Genomic DNA, 17,743 nt, shown 5'->3' on the forward strand with positions numbered 1-17,743 from the left:
GTCTTATGCCCATTCCAGTGCACCGGAATTTTGACGAGGTGGGTCTACTGGCAGGAGGGGAGTAGCATCCCTCTTGCCGCTGTTCCATCAAACGTACAAGGGGGGATGTTAGGCTCAGGGGAGGGGTCTTTCCTTGGAGGAGTACTGGGGTGGGATTGGTCAGTGGGAGGGAGGGAGATAGAGAGGAATTGGGGATTTCCCTGCCAGTTAAGCTAATTGTGGCAAGGGAATCCCCGATCAGCTGACCTGGCAGGACTCCCTGAAGCTGCGGTTTTGGGGAGTCCTGCAGGCTCATCTGATCGGAGATTCTTCTACAATCAGCTGATGGCAGGTTGTGGACTATTGTCGGGATCCCTGGCAAAGATAGGCCTACACACAGTTACCCACAGGTATACAGCAATCGGGTTTTAGAATCGGTAAAACCCAATGCTATACAACTAAGTAATGTAAGTGAATCAATCACTTGGCTATTTTGCATGGGGTTTTACTAATTTGCAGACATACTCCAGTTTTGGTCTGGCTTGAGCCAGACCACAGTCTCTCTCTCTCTCTCTCAGCAGTACTAAATCAAGAATTTCCAGTGGTTTCCTGCGTATAGCCTGTCGGCTTCCGGAATGTTGTGCATATCCTCTTCGGTAAATACAGACGCAAAAAATGTGTTCAGTTTGTCAGCAATGGCTTTGTCCTCCTTTAACACTCACTTTATCCCATGGTCATCCAACGGCCACACCGCTTCCTTCGTGGGTCGTTTCCCCTTACTATATCAAAAGAATGGCTTGATGTTTTTCGCCTCCTTGGCTATTTTTTCCTCATAGTCTCTTTTGGCCTTTCTTATTTCCTTGTGGTACCTGCTTTGATATTGTTAGTACTTTTTCCAGTTTTTGTCCGTTTTTAATCTTTTCCATTCCTTAAATGAAGTCTTCTTGTCTCTGATCGCTTCTTTCACCACTACAGTGAGCCACGCCAGTTCCTTGTTCTTTTTCCTCTTGGATCCCTTGGTGATACTTGGTATATATAGATTTTGCGCCTCGGTGACCGTGTCCTTAAAAGGGACCATGCTTGCTCTAGTGTTTTTACAGTGCTTATCCTCTTCTTAATCTTCTTTCCCACCATGAGTCTCATCCCTTCATAATTCCCTTTTCGTAAGTTCAGTGCCATGGCCGACGTTCTGGATCGATATTTTGCCCCTGTGTCCAGGTCGAAGCGGATCATATTGTGATCACTGCTTCCCAGCATCTCTTCTACTTCTACACCTTGCGCCGGTCCTCGTAGTCCATTTAGAATTAAGTCCATAATTGCATTTCTTCTCATATTTTCCTTGACAAAATGTTCCAGGAAGCAATTGCCTACAGCAACCAGGAACTTGGTCTCCCTACCACAGCCGGAGGTGCCTAGGTTCCAGTCTATCTCTGGATAATTGAAGTCACCCATGATAACTGCGTTGCCTTCCTTGCAGTTGCGTTTAATCTCATCCGTCATCTATCCATCAATTTCTTTGGACTGCCCTGGGGGTCAGTAGTAGATACCGATCTTCGTTTCCGTTCCTTTTGTTCCCAGAATTTTGGCCCATAGGGACTTTACCTTATTTTTTATTTCCGGCGTGTTCTCTCCTGTACACTCAATTCCTTCTTTGATGTATAGGGCAATACCCCCACCTTTTTGACCTACTCTGTCTCTGCGGTATAGCTTGTATCCCGGTAGCACAGTGTCCCAGAGGTTTTCCTTGTTCCATCATGTTTCCTTGACACCGATGATGTCAAGGTTATCTTTTTGTGCCATAGCTTCTAATTCCCCCATCTTGTTTCTTAGGCTTCTTGCATTTGTGTACATACACTTGAGTTTGCAGCCTGTTACTTTCTTGCAAATTCTTCCCTCTTGTGTCCTTTTCGATCCATCAGGATTTCTTATTTGCCTATGATCCGGTGAGTCTTCCCCGCTGTCTTCCTGCACGGTATCCTCTGGGTATACCGGTTCCCGAACCATCGATTCTTGGTCGACTGTCAGCTTTCCCCTTCTTCCTAGTTTAAAATCTTCTCAATTTCTCTCTTGATGTTGCTTGCAAGTAGCCTTGTTCCGTCTCCACTGAGGTAGAGTCCATCCTTCCTGAATAGCTTGCTCTTCCCCCAGAATGTCGTCCAGTTGTGCATGAAGTGGAACCTTCTTCCTCACACCAGCACCTCATTCATGCATTGACTGCTTGCAGCTCCGTCTGCCTCTTCTCATCGGCCCTGGGTACCGGCAGGATCTCCAAGAATGCTACCCTCTGCGTTCTGGTCTTCAGCTTCCCTTCTAGCATCCGGAACTTGTCCTTCCCTGCTGTAGTTCCTGTTGCTCATGTTGTTTGTCTCCACATGGATCACCACCGCCGTTTCTTCTTCCTCTTCTATGCTGTCGATGATCCTGTCGATGAGGCTCACTAAGTCTTCTACCTTGGCTCCCAGTAGGCAGGACACCAGCCGATCCTGTCTTCCTCCCGCTATGTGGCTGTCGACTTGTCTGATGATTGAGTCCCCCATGACGATTGCTGTCCTCTCTATCTTCTCTTGCCTCTCTAGCCGCAGGTCCGTGTCCCTGGTGTATGACCATCTCTCCAGCCGTAGGTCCCTGTCCTCTGTGCACTTCCATCTTCCCTCCTCCTAGGGTTGGCTTGCACTGGACTCGTCTTCGTGTGGGTTCCCTCTGCTGTTTCCAGATCTCGCTGCTGTATCACCCATTTCTTCCTTGTGGTTGTCCTCCAGGTGGGTCCTCACTCCCTGTAAGTGTATCTTGGGTAGTTCCACTGTCGCTGGTGATTTTCCACAGCCTCCCTGTATGCCTCCTCGATGAACTTCTCTAATTCCCAGACTTCTTCCTCAATGGTTTCCTCTGACTTAACCTTCTCTGCCTCTTTGTCCTCCTCCGCCACTGCTCAAAGTGCTTCTAGTTCCAGTATTCTGCCTTCCAGGAGTCTGACTTGTTTCTTCAAGCTCTCCAGTTCTCTGCTTTGAGTGCATACATAAGACCGCCTCCCAGAGGGGAAGTAGTCATACATATGGCAGAAGGTGCAGAAAAACTGGGTAGCTCTCAACTTTCTGCTTTCTTTCTGCTGCTTCCATTGTTGTCTGCTTGCTGGTCTGTTATCTGAAGTGGCTTCTCCCTGCTTCCTTATGCAGCGTCTTCTGGGTCTGCTGTGGCTGTCCTCTGCATCTGCTGTGGCTGTCCACTGCGTTTGTCCTCTTTCTCTCCTTCAGTGACTCGTTCCTTCTTAAGGCCCTTTGCAAAGGTGCTCTCGCTAAGGCGAGCGCCTTTAACACTTGCCTTCGACGCTTGCCGAACGGCTGAGCACCGTTGGCTCATCCCCTTTTAAGGGGGGAGCTCCAGTGGGTGATGTCGGGAGGATGGGTGGAGCTAACTCTCACCGCTGCCCCTAATTCTCTCTGCTCCCTTCTGCTCTTTCTCCCCCTCTTCTCTCTCTCGTTTGCCTGCTTTCTCTTCCCCTGTAAACTCCACCTGTCATCACCAGTTGTGATGAGCAACCCTTGAGGTTGTACACATCAGCTTCCCAGCATCCTATCAAATTATAAACTGACAGATCAAAGAGATAAAAAGAAAAACTCAGTCACTAAAACATAGCAAAATACACACCCTATTGCAAAGCCACTGCAAACCTTGATAGAAACATTCATCAGTAAGAAGGATAATATATGAGCAACAGTTACAGGGTAAGGAAGTAAAGAAGAGTTCAGAGCTCACTGGCATCATGAAATACTGAGCGGAGAAAAGTCCCTCTAGGACAGTGTGCCGCAAACTTTCTCGAGCCGCGGCACACTAAAGGTAGTGGCCGTGGCTCGAGGCACCTGGAAGTGCATGGATATCGCCATGATGATATCACGCACATGCATAACATCATCTTGTTGATGTCTGCATGTGTGTGAAGGCTCTCCAGGCGGGCCCTGAGATGCCAGTGGGGGGTGCCAGAAGGGAAGAGGGCCAGAGAGAAGGACAGGTGCTGGTGCCCACTTACGAGAGGCACGTCCTGTAGGCAGTCAGCTGATGAAGGCGCCTCTCCTCCTCCCCAGTGTACCGTGGCACACCTAAAATCTCAGGCGGCACACAGTTTGAGATACACTGCTCTAGGACATAAAAAACCTTCCTCTTAAGGATCACTCACAACAGTCTGTAGGCCACTTTGGTTTCTTGGATGCAATCTGTTGAGTATTACCTGACAAGCGGGAGAGCCTGCAACCCTTATCCAATCATTTCTACTTTTAGGGGGGTCACACTAGGTTTGGGGCCTTCCTGAGCACCAAGGACCCTCTCCATATGATAGGCACTTCTAACTCTGAGTGACTTAAAGTACAGATTCCACTCTGCTTACAAATGTGGCCCCCCTGGAAAATGTCTCTGCTGCATCTGTCTTTACCAATGAAGACGCCACATCAATACCCGAAACAGTGAAAGTTTTCAAGGGGGAAATAGAGGAGAGCCTCACCACAGTGAAGGTGGATCTGTACCAGATATACTATCAGATTGACAAACTAAAAAGTGACAAATCCCCTGGCCCAGATGGAATTCACCCGAGAGTATTAAAGGAACTAAAGGTGGAAATCGGAGAACTACTGCAATCCCTCGCTAACATGTCAATTAGAACAGGACGGATACCAGAAGACTGGAAGATAACGAATGTCATCCCAAAAGGATCAAGGGAGAACCGGGAAACTATAGACCTGTGAGTCTCACATCGGTCCCTGGGAAAATGGTTGAGGCTTTGATTAAAGACAGCATAGTACAGCATCTGGATAATCATGATCTGCTGAGAGGTAGTCAGCATGGCTTCAGGAAAGGGAAGTCGTGCTTGACAAACTTACTTCAGTTTTTCGAGGGGGTGAACAAATGTCGATAGCGGAGAATCGGTGGGCATAATATACTTGGACTTCCAGAAAGCGTTCGACAAAGTACCTCATGAAAGACTTCTCAAAAAACTACAAAGTCATGGAATAGAAGGAGATATGCTAAGATGGATAGGAAAATGGCTGGAAAACAGAAGACAGAGAGTGGGCATAAATGGGAAGTACTCAGACTGGAAGAAAGTAACTAGCGGTGTACCTCAGGGCTCGGTTCTTGGGCCTATCTTATTCAATATCTTCGTAAATGACCTGGAAGAAGAAATGACCAGTGTTATCATCAAGTTTGCAGATGACACAAAGTTATGCCGGGCAATCAGGTCACAAAAAGACAGTGAGGAACTCCAGAGAGATTTGAAACAACTTGAGAGATGGGCAGAAAATTGGCAGTGAGTTTTAATGTAGAAAAATGCAAAGTGATGCACCTGGGCAGCAAAAACAAGCAGCATGAGTATAAACTGTTAGGTATAACATTGGGGAAGAGCGAACAAGAAAAAGACCTGGGGGTACTGATAGACAGGACCCTGAAGCCGTCGGCTCAATGCGGCAGGCGGCGGCAAAGAAAGCTAACAGGATATTAGGCATGATAAAGAAGGGAATCACGAGTAGATCAAGGGAGGTCATAATGCCGCTTTATAGAGCAATGGTCAGACCACACTTGGCATACTGTGTCCAACACTGGCCTCCATACCTGAAGAAGGATATAACACTGCTGGAGAGGGTGCAGAGGCGAGCGACAAAGCTGGTTAAAAGGTATGGAGAACTTGAGCTACAAAGATCGCCTCAGAAAACTGGGATTATTCACCCCTGGAGAAGAGAAGACTGAGAGGGGATCTGATAGAGACTTTTAAAATACTAAAAGGAATCGATAATATAGAGCAAGCTCACTCACCGGCAGGGGGAAAGGATGGTGAGCAAGTAACAACGTTACTCACATTGTCAAATGTGACTCGGACAAGAGGTCATGGCCTGAAGCTGAGAGGGACACGGCCAGGACAAATGTCAGAAAGTTCTGCTTCACACAGCGAGTGGTGAATGCCTGGAACTCTCTCCCGGAAGAGATGGTGGAGGAAACCATCACTCTAGGATTTAAGGGAAAATTGGACGCACATCTTCTTGCAGGACATATTGAGGGATACGAGTAAATGAGGTATTTGCCAGGGTACACCTGGCTGAGCCTCCGCGTGTGCGGATCACTGGAATGGATGGACCCCAGGCCTGATCTGGTGCAGGCATTTCTTATGTTCTTATGGTGTAGAGAAGCGGCTAGAGAATCTGGAAGGAGGAGTAGGAGATCCCTTTAAAAAGGATTTAAAAAGGAAGTGCAGAGTAAACCCAAGGGTTTTTGGTTAGAATCTTAGACCAAGGGTTTTGGTTAGAATCTTAGAAACATGATGGCAGATAAAGGCCAAATGGCCCATCTAGTCTGCCCATCATGATCAGGATAATTGCGCACAAGCATAGCTACTCTAGGGTTGTAAAAATGAATAATGAAAAAATGATGCAAATATTTTTAATAAAATCCAAAATATTATTATTTATTTGTTATCAAAATTAGATCATAAGTTATTAATTGGTTATCAGTTGCATCATGAGAATTATTACAGAAGCCAAAAACTGGCCTTGCTCGTAACAAATTCCAACGTTTTACCAGTTGCACATCCATATATATCCTAAATGACGACATTCCTTCGCTATAATCTAACTGCAATCTAACTGGTCCAAATTATTTATTTCCATATAAGGCTAGCTTCATATGGGTGTGTCACAAAAGCATTCCTAAAATTACATTCTTATACCTAAAAAATTACATTCTCACATTAAGCTTACATATTTTATAAAAAGAATACATAGACAGATATTGTAATGTACTCACAAAGGCTACACAGCTTTTAAATCCTTTCCTGTTAAAATCAGCGTGCCCTCTCTGCACTGAGAAAATCATCTCTCTTTGTCTCACTAAGATTGAGACAGAGAAAAGATGGAAGGAGCAGTTAACTCCCCCTCCCATCAGAATTCCACAGAGTAGAAAAAAGTTCCTTAAGGTCAGAGGTTAAATACCAGAGGTGGCCTGCTCAGTTCTTCAGATTTCAGATATATGAAAATCAAAATAAAATATATTCTAATCTATACTTGTTAACTTATTACCTATAGCTACATAAGTAAACTCCTATTGTGTAATTTTACTGACTTACTAAACCTTAATTCTGGATCTATACATACAATGATACACATATGGATTCGATCTGTCTTTCCCACTGCAAACTCAGGTCACTGCAACCTCAGGGCCCCTCGGAATGTGGATACCAGGTCAAAAGCCAACTCCTGTCTGCCTATAACTCCCTGAGGACCGGCCTAGTTCAGGCTGGTCACTCTTCAGAACAAAGAAGCCCTATAAAACTTAAGCTTTGCCATCTGGGGTAAATTTGCTATGGTGGTTATCAATCACAGAATGTCTTAGCCTGCCTTCCTGTACCCTCAAGCACATGAAACATGTGTCAAATCAATATGTTAAATTAGATTCTTGTCTTTTACTTTTGTGTTTCTTATTATTATATTCTAGCTTATCCAATATTCATGTTTTCATTTATAGCTACTAATCCACATTCTGACCTGCTCTTGGATTAGGCCCTATCTATCAACAAGTTATTCTAACTAGTAAATCCTGGTGCAATGTGAGAAAGTGTAATAGCTGAATTTTTTATTATTACATGTTTGTTCATTTCATCACACCTACCTGTCCAGGTAAACCAAGCTGGCCCTCCTCAGGTCTACTTAAAGCATAGGACAAGGTCAGCTCCCCCCCTTGGGTCGTGGGGTGGGGTACCACACCAGGACCCATACCTGGGGCTTTAGTGGCCTTACCTTGCTCTGCTCTGAGGTTGCTTTGGGCATGACTTGTTCTCTGGATCAGCGTAAGATTGGGAGTCACTTTCTGCAAACATGTTTTTCCAATGCCAATTATACAGGATAAACTACAACACACAACCAGAAACACAAATGCCAGGCCTATTAAAACACCCAACAGGCTTTTTACCCATGATATGTTAGGCATCCATGCAGTTAGCCAATCAAACCAACCCTTATCCTCTACCTTAAATTGTTCCCAATTCTGCAATGCCTTGTCTAGAGATGTGATATGTGCTTGCTGGTCAGAGAAGGAGTCAGGAATATAAGTGCAACATTCTTGCCCAATGATGGCACATGTACCCCCCTGGGCTGCAAGGAGATAATCGAGTGCCATCCTATTTTGAAGAGCTACAACGCATGTTTGTCTGAGCTCTAGTGAAAGAGATTGAGTAATTGCTGTTGTTTCATTACCCATAGTTTCAATAAGGGTCGATAATTGTTTTATAATTTGGATTAATTTACCTACTCCATAACTAGGTAAGAGAATCATACCAAATCTTTCCCCTTCAGAAATGAGAGGAGTGTTTCTTTTTGGTCAGGTAGGAGGCAATTCAGAAAGGATTCTCACAAGGGGTAATAGGAACCCGATATAGCAGGTCCCATACCAACCCTCGTGAAGCCATCTGTATGCATATGGGCCACAAATCCACCAGCAGTTAGCATAAGAAGGTAACAAATAGTTACTAACATCTGTAAGCCAGGCAAATTGTTGCCTGTCAGTAAACCACTTCAAAATCACTGAGCTCTGGAACAACCTTACCTCCCCTCTTCGGAATTTGAGCTCTCTGCAAGTCTTCCTCAAACATCTGAAAACCTGGCTTTTCTCAAAAAATGTAAGTCTCTCTCCAACTTAGGAATCAAGGAAACTCTTATATCTTGGCATTTCAAGTCCTCTAAATTTTCTTCACATTTCTACCTCTAACCCTCTGTTGTAGTTCCTTCCTATTTCTCCTACTGTAAAGTGCGTCGAGCTCTACGAACGTGGAGATGATACGGTATACAGACCTAAGGATTAGATTAGATTAGATTAAAATAGGTAGAAACAGTAATATTTCCCAATGAAAGCGAAATATTTGGACCATCAGAAGAAACAATATTGACATGAACTCTTTCCAGCATACTAGGTGGTTTTATCTGTCCTTTTAGAATGGTAACAAAGAAATCCTTGCATGGGTCTAACTAAAACTGGGGCTGGTGGTGTATTTGGGTCAAAAACAAAAACATAACGAGAGAATGTTTGAAGAAGAGAATATTGAACCATAGAGGAAACAATTTCCTTCATGACTAAACTGAGGTGCAACTAATCCACTACGTGGCATAAGGTAAAGAGAATAATAACAAAGATCAGAAACATTCCATGCAATAGGTCGAAAAGGTAACCCACCAGAGTGTTGTGGAAGCTGGGCACAAACCCAGCAATTGCTTACATTAGAATACCTAGCTACACGAAATTTCATTTGTTCGTAGGAATTTCCCTGACCCACTATAAGTAAGAAAAGGTTCCATTCTGCAAAAGTGTGGGGGGAAAAAGCAAAGAATAGAAATGGAGAACACCAAATAAGTAACATGACTAAAATTAGTACCTAATTAGTATAACTAAAAGATAAACAGTATAGAAAATATGCAAATATAATAATAGCGATGAGATAAACTACTAATAGTGTCTCTAGTCTTTGATTTCCTTACAGGAACAATAGATATGCTCAGGTAATCAGGTATTAGCAATGGGTGCTGGTTTAATGTCTTTCACGTGTACCAACGGTGTATACCCTTTTAATTTCATTGCATAAGGGAACACCACTTCCACTTGAAAAGGTCCATAAAAGTATGGCTGAGTCCATATATTTCTTGTATGTAACCTCTTATACACCCACTGATCCTGGTGGAACCTGTAAACTGGAAGTGCTTGATCCACGCTACTCGGAGTCCGTCGCGATTGAATCTCTGCTATAGCTGTCTGTAATGCTTCAACATAATCAGAAAATAAAGCATCATTAGTACAATTCCCAGGTTTCACAAAAGCAAGGGGCATCCTTCTTCCAGTGGCAATTTGGAAAGGAGTCAAAGCAAATCTAGGCATATGCCTATTGCGCACTATATAGAGTGCTGCTGGCAAATATTTCAGCCAGTCTTTAGACTCCAATGGCATAATTTTACGCAACGCAGTTTTTATTAAATCATTTGATTTTTCAACAAAACTATTCGATTCAGGATGGTAAACTGTTATGAATTTGTGCTTAATCAATAGTGAATTTGCCAATTCTTGTAATAATGCATTTTTGAAGTGGCTGGCATTATCTGTGGCTATCTCATAAGGAATTCCATGTCTTGGAATAATTTCATTTAAGAATACTTTTGCCACTTCTCCCACTGTTTCTTTTCTACAGGGGTAGGCTTCAATCCAGCCCGAAAAAGGACAAACACAAAGTAAAAGATACCTCTTACCTTTACATGGTGTAATCATGTCTGTAAAATCCACATGCCACTTCTGAAAAGGTCCCTGCGGGATAGGTAGAGTGCCTGGTGCGACACAAGTACCCCTAGGATTAGTTTTTACACATACAGCACAACGTAATAGTCTGCCTTACTAATTTTCCTAAATTAGGATGCCAGATTTGCTGTGACAATTGACTAATCAAAGTAGCTACACTTTCATGTAAGGCATTGTGCATTTGTTGGATCATTATCACCAGAGGTACCTGTGCCATACATGGCAAAACCTGACGAGTTATACCATATACCTTCTATACACTTACACTGTAAGTTTTTCCATTGCTGAATCTCTTCTTCTGTTACGCCATCTAGGAGCAGTCGTCTATTCTCTTCTTGTTCTTTCGTAATCTTGCTCCTAGCTCTAGTCTGCACTAGCATTATGCCCTGTTGCTCCACAGCCCATTTTGCTGCTAGATCTGTCTGATTATGCATATATTGCTCTCACGATTCATCTTTCTTATCATGAGCCTTAATTTTACATAATGCCAATGTTTTGTCTGGGTATTGCTGCAATAATTTATCCAATCTCTCTATCAAGGGTAAATGTTGAACTGGATGACTTCCAGAGTCTATGAATCCTCTCTTTTTCCATGTCATTAAATGCAATTTTGCTACTCCTAAAGCATATGAAGAATCTGAATAGACAGTAACTTTCCTTCCTACATTGTCCTGTAAAACCTGGACTAATGCTGCTAATTCTGCAGTCTGAGCTGAATATTTATCTGATGGTAGACAATAAGTTCTCCACTTAGTGCTGTCAGCATCTCTATCATACGTCGTGATAGCGAATGCTGCTCTGTTTGTAACACTGGAACCATCTATAAAACAAATATATCCCTCACCTAGGGGTTTATCATACTGCAATAACACTTGTTGCTGCGGAATCAGAACTGAACACTCGTGCTCAGTACTGTCTTGTATTCCTAAAAAAGCATAAAACACTTGTGCTGGATCTTTATCCTTCATTTTTGGTCGAACATCCACTAAACCTGTGGTAAGTAGAGCCAAATATTTCCCTATACGCTGACTAGTAAACACTACTTCTGGCAATTTTAAAATATTCAAAATATCATGGGAAGTATGAACTGTGATATGACTGTATGGCAACAAATCCATAATTTTTCCTACCAATGTTGCAGCTGCCACTACACCTTTTTCACACTGAGAAAAACCCATTTCCACAGGTGTAAAACTTCCAGATAAATACCCACAAACATTGTCATTTTGTTGTAAAACTGCACCCCATCCAGGGTTTCCAATATGTAAATGTACTTGCCTTCCGTCCCAATCAAGGGTAAAACAAACTGTGGAGCATCTCTAATTGCTTGTTTCAACTCCTGTATAAGCACCACCAGTGCTGGATCTAATTGAATTCTATCTCTGCTCTGAACATTTTCTTTCAATTTAGCCCTCAAAAGAAGTGTCCTAGTATTTAAACACGGTATCCATTGCCTACAATAATTAAGGAGTCCTAAGAATCCCCGTAATTCCTTCACTGTCTGTGGTAAGGGTGTTTCTTCTATTTCCTGCACTAAATCTTTAGTTAAGGCTCGTACTGACTTGCCTACACGATACCCTAAAAAGGTAACCTCTTCTTCTGCTATTTGTAATTTCTCCTTATTAACCACATAACCCTGTTCACACAAAAAATTCAACAGCTCAATAGTATATTTCACATTATCTTCCAAAGTAGGCGCAGACAATAACAAATCATCTACATAAGAAATCAAATGTATTTCTGGTGGAAGCCGTTCTTTAAAAGTTTGCAAATCATGCATTAATATCCTTGTAAACACAGAAGGGCTCTCTGAGAGCCCCTGAGGGAGCCGTGCCCAACAATAGCGCTTACCATCGAAGGTAAAGGTGGTATAAGGATGTGACTTTGGATGTAGTGGAACAGTATAGAATGCATTTTTCAAATCAATGACAGTCAAATAAGATCCTAAAGGAACCTCATTCAGTATTGTTACAGGATTTGCAACTAGAGGATACTCAGACTGAATTAATTAATTCAAGCCCCTCAAATCAAGCACTATTCTATATGAGTCATCGGATTTCTGTATGGGAAACAAAGAGGTATTCCAGGAAGATGAACATTCCTCTAGAATCCCTTCTTTTACTAGTTCTTCAATTATATGAATACTTCCTGCTACAGCTGCTGACTTCAATGGATATTGTGCTATTTTTGGTCCTATGCCTTCCTTTAACATTTCAATTTGTACAGAATTCTACAGCTTTTCACTTTCCCATATTTCTTCCATAATTTTTCTGGTACATGGTCTAATACATACTTCACTATTTTCTCTTTCTTAGACGGCAAATTCTCCCTAAGAGGTGGTAATCCTAACCAGAATGTAGTATCTAGTGTTTGACCCAGAATACCCATATCATCTTGTATACTCAATAATATTGAGTGCACAAATGATGGAGGCTTACTTGTTTGTTCTCCTGTTCGTAACGATGTCCATAGACAAGTTTCCAGGACCCCCTGCCTTTCATCCCATTGGCATGGTAATTCTGGTTCAAACACAATTGTGGCTTCCAATTTATGCAGTGCATCTCTCCCTAATAAATTCACTGAACATTCAGGCGCATATACTACTGGCATATGCAACAATTTTTCCTCAATTTGCAGAGATACATTTTCTAGCAAACATTTTTCATTTTCCTGCCCTTCTATCCCCATGGTAGTAATACTCTCTTTTGAAAGTACTGCTCCTACAGGGATAAAATTTAAAGTAGTCATAGTAGCTCCAGTATCCACAATAAAACTATGATCATGTCCATTTACTTTAATTTGAAGGCATGGATCCCCCCTTTTACTTTTTGGAATTTTGAAAGAAATATACTGAGATAGTCAATCCTGTCTTCCAAATCCCTCTCCTGACGCAGGTTCCGGTTCCCAGAATTGTGGCTGCTGTGCTGTCCAGGGTTGCCATCCTCCGGGTCTACCTTGTCCTCGTACACCCCTAAAATGTGCTCTTCCTTGTCCCCGCATTATACCACTTCCTCTAAATCTTCCTCGACTTACTGCTTCATTTCTACACTCATTCCTATAATGTCCCATCAATCCACACTGCCAGCATCTCACTTGCGACCTTTCTGGATTCTTAGCCCTATTAATTGAGCCAGTTCCACAACTATGTCATTCTTTTCTCGTTTTTTTCCTTTCGCTTGTTCCTCTTTAATTTGCATTGTCAAAACCTTTTTCTGCAGTTGCACTAATTCCTTATCCTGTTTACATAGCTCATCTTCAGTTAATCTGCAATAGTGAGTGATATGGGCCACTATCTCTGCCCAAGCCTTGTTTTCCAAACCAACTACAGTATCTAATCTGGTTTGTATATTTTTAGGTAAAGTAGTTTTCAACATCTGAAAAGCTACAGCTATCATTCCTGGTGCAAACCCAGGCTCTCCTGTTTCTTTCTCCCAATTATCTTCAAACTGTTTTATAAACTCATAAATATCCATTCCTACTTTAAATTTGTGTGCAATTACCCTGTTCATATCTTTATGATCAGGATATAACATACGCATCGCATGCCAAATCTGGGGTCTGACTGCATTAAATGATGAACCATCGTGTGCCAAGTTAGTCATGTTTAAGGCTGGAAATCCTGCCTGCGTAAAAATTTGGCTAGCTTGACTCCCTAGACAAAGGTATAGCATCCACTTAATATCCCCTATCGCTAGTGTATATCCTGCTGTTATTTGTTCAAATTTCGCTATCCAATTGCTAGCTCCTCCTAACATAGAGGGTAGCTGTTTCTTAATATTTTCCTGGTCCATAAAAGACCAGGGTATATATGTAGTGGCTATACCTCCTCCTGTTAGGGGTTTATAAATCAGGGGTGTTTGTAAAATGGATGATCCCTCATTTCTAAGATCCTGAGATTTATTATCTACATTGCTTTGTTCATATTTCTCCCAGATTCTTAAACCTTTTTGCATATATGGGTAATCCCATTGTGGATCTCCTTTCCCATCCCATATGCAAAATCGTGCTATATCTAATTTACTAGGATCTAAAGAGCCATTCCTGGGCCATATCTCCATCTGTGAGCTTGACACTTCAGTCCAGCCAGCCAAATTATCACACCACGGGATGACATAGAGCCAGGAATTTTCCTGCTGCGCTACATAATCCCTAGGTGTCATAGCCTGGCTCACATAAGCAGCTGCACCTCTATCCTGGGCTCCCGGTGTTGATAATTCTTCTACGCACTTATGTAACACATCTGTCTGTTCTTCTAAATTCTGCAGGGCTTTCATAGTTAAATCTGATTGACGTGTCTGAAGTCCTTTCAGCTTACCCTGTACAGGGTCTCTATGCTCTCGAATTATCACTTCCTCTTCAGCATCTGTATTTGTGGAGTTCTCAGAACCTGTCCCTAAAGGTTTCATTTGTAAGACTCCAGATACATAGACCCAGTCTTTATTCTGGCTATCTGATATTGGTGCCGTGGGTATGGAGGTGTGACTAACAGTGGATAGGGGGGTCTCTTCTTTAGCTACTTTTAAAGGTGTATAACCAATTGCTACCTCGGGGGTACTAGTAAGAATTGGATATAAACTACTTTTAACCTTACCAGGCTCTACATACGGTGGAGGCTCAAATCTCCCCCCTTGCCCCGTAGAGAGACCTGTATGCTTATCTTTAACAACTGGTGTTGGGGACCCCGGGGGAATTCTCACATAATTCATCCCACAAGTGCCAGTATTCTAAATGTTTCTGCTGGGATTTTCCTTTCTTTGAATCTAAAATCCACATTCGCAAACAACATAAGTCTGACCATAAGACAGACCCTTCTTTTGGCCATGTCCATGATTCAGTGTTAATTACTGCTTTCTGACACCATTTATCATGAAAATGCTGTATCTCATTAGATAACAATGGATTAGCTTTTTTTATTGCTTCTATCGGCAACATGGCTAGTTACAATTACTCTCAAACAAGTCCTAAACCACCTAAATACTGTCTCCTCTTAGCAAACAAACAACTTCAAAAACAAACTCATTAAGAAAACAAAGAACCCCAGGAGGTGTTTACAAAGCACACTTCCCTGGGCAGGCGACTCACAGCCAAACTTAACAGGACAGCTGTGAAACCAGAGAGAGGCCTGGCCAATTGATAGACAGCAGAATAAAGTTATAAAGTAAAACGAAGATACAATTTTACCTCTATACCCCCAAATCTTAACAAACTAAACACATAATACGATATCCCCAAAAACTATGCCTACATGCAAAGCATTAATTTCTCCTACGTCTGAATTTTAATAATTTTTTTTAAAATAATTTTTTATATTTTATGATTAGTATTATTATACAAATAAAATATACATATAACTCACGGTATTCCGTTTCTCCAATGGGGCCCCTAGTCTGTTAATCAAAGAACAGACTTCACCTTATGGTTCACTTCCAAGAGAACCCGTTGTCCACCAATGGTTCAAAATATGAAACCTAGGAGCGCAAAGTACGCCAATTAGTCCCATCTGGGTCGCCAATTGATCAGGATAATTGCGCACAAGCGTACTTATAGCTACTCTAGGGTTGTAAAAATGAATAATGAAAAAATGATGCAAATATTTTTAATAAAATCCAAAATATTATTATTTATTTGTTATCAAAATTAGATCATAAGTTATTAATTGGTTATCAGTTGCATGAGAATTATTACAAAATCCAAAAGCTGGCCTCGCTCGTAACAAATTCCAACGTTTTACCAGTTACACATCCATATATATCCTAAATGACGATATTCCTTCGCTATAATCTAACTGCAATCTAACTGGTCCAAATTATTTGTTTCCGTATAAGGCTAGCTTCATATGGGTGTGTCACAAAAGCATTCCTAAAATTACATTCTTATACCTAAAAAATTACATTCTCACATTAAGCTTACATATTTTATAAAAAGAAAAAATACATAGACAGATATTGTAATGTACTCACAAAGGCTACTCAGCTTTTAAATCCTTTCCTATTAAAATCAGCGTGCCCTCTCTGCACTGAGAAAATTATCTCTCTTTGTCTCACTAAGATTGAGACAGAGAAAAGATGGAAGGAGCAGTTAACTCCCCCTCCCATCAGAATTCCACAGAGTAGAAAAATGTTGCTTAAGGTCAGAGGTTAAATACCAGAGGTGGCCTGCTCAGAAGTTCTTCAGATTTCAGATATATGAAAATCAAAATAAAATATATTCTAATCTATACTTGTTAACTTGTTACCTATAGCTACATAAGTAAACTCCTATTGTGTAATTTTACTGACTTACTAAACCTTAATTCTGGATCTATACATACGATACACATATGGATTCGATCTGTCTTTCCCACTGCAAACTCAGGTCACTGCAATCTCAGGGCCCCTCGGAATGTGGATACCAGGTCAAAAGCCAACTCCTGTCTGCCTATAACTCCCTGAGGACCGGCCTAGTTCAGGCTGGTCACTCTTCAGAACAAAGAAGCCCTATAAAACTTATGCTTTGCCATCTGGGGTAAATTTGCTATGGTGGTTATCAATCACAGAATGTCTTAGCCTGCCTTCCTGTACCCTCAATCACATGAAACATGTGTCAAATCAATATGTTAAATTAGATTCCTGTCTTTTATTTTTGTGTTTATTATTATTATATTCTAGCTTATCCAATATTCATTTATAGCTACTAATCCACATTCTCACCTGCTCTTGGATTAGGCCCTATCAACAAGTTTTCTAACTAGTAAATCCTGGTGCAACGTGAGAAAGTGTAATAGCTGAATTTTTTATTATTACATGTTTGCTCATTTCATCACACCTACCTGTCCAGGTAAACCAAGCTGGTCCTCCTCAGGTCTACTTAAGGCATAGAACAAGGTCAATCCGCAGTAACCATTATCTCTTTCTCTCTCTGAGAGATCCCACATGCCTGTCCCAGGCCCTTTTGATTTCAGACTCAGTCTGTCTCCACCACCTCTTCTGTTTCTGCCACCAAAGCCCTAGTGCAGAAGGAGACTCCCTAATTGGTACTTGGGAGGGGACAGAAATTGAACTTGATGACTACCTGGATTGAGAAAAAGAAGTCCAAGGACTTGGTTATCCTAATTCTCCCACCAAGTCCCTGTAATCTGAGGGAGGACCCCCTTTTGATCTCTAAGGGGAAGACAGATTTAAAGAAAATCTGATTAAGGTTAAAAGAGTTACAATAAGAGGAAGAAGAGTGACTGATCTGTAATAGTCTGATTCAAATGTGCTAATTGCCTATACATTACATCTGAAGAATGTAACAGCAAGTTAAATAAAAGAGTTCCAGATTGTTTAGTTATACCCTGGACTTGGCTGTTTCTTCAGGGTGAGAGCAGAACCTAGCCTGAATATGGTGACTGAGCTCCACGATTAGATCTCCTCCAGCCTACCGGAGTTATCTGGCCCCGGCCTACACCCAAGCTCAGTAAAACCTGTGAGACAGTGAG

General features: G+C 41.8%; 1 long non-coding RNA gene across 1 annotated transcript; it reads right to left on the reverse strand.

Annotated features, from left to right (window-relative positions):
• Positions 1-6,418: 6,418 nt before the first annotated feature.
• On the reverse strand, positions 6,419-17,224 carry LOC117354019. Its single transcript, XR_004538095.1, has 3 exons — positions 17,093-17,224; positions 15,641-15,752; positions 6,419-10,313 (listed from the first exon to the last, which is right to left on the reverse strand). It is a non-coding gene; the product is annotated as an uncharacterized LOC117354019 (long non-coding RNA).
• Between the last annotated feature and the right edge of the window lie 519 nt (positions 17,225-17,743).

The sequence above is a fragment of the Geotrypetes seraphini genome, chromosome 2, assembly GCF_902459505.1.
Source record: "Geotrypetes seraphini chromosome 2, aGeoSer1.1, whole genome shotgun sequence".
NCBI lineage: Eukaryota > Metazoa > Chordata > Amphibia > Gymnophiona > Dermophiidae > Geotrypetes > Geotrypetes seraphini.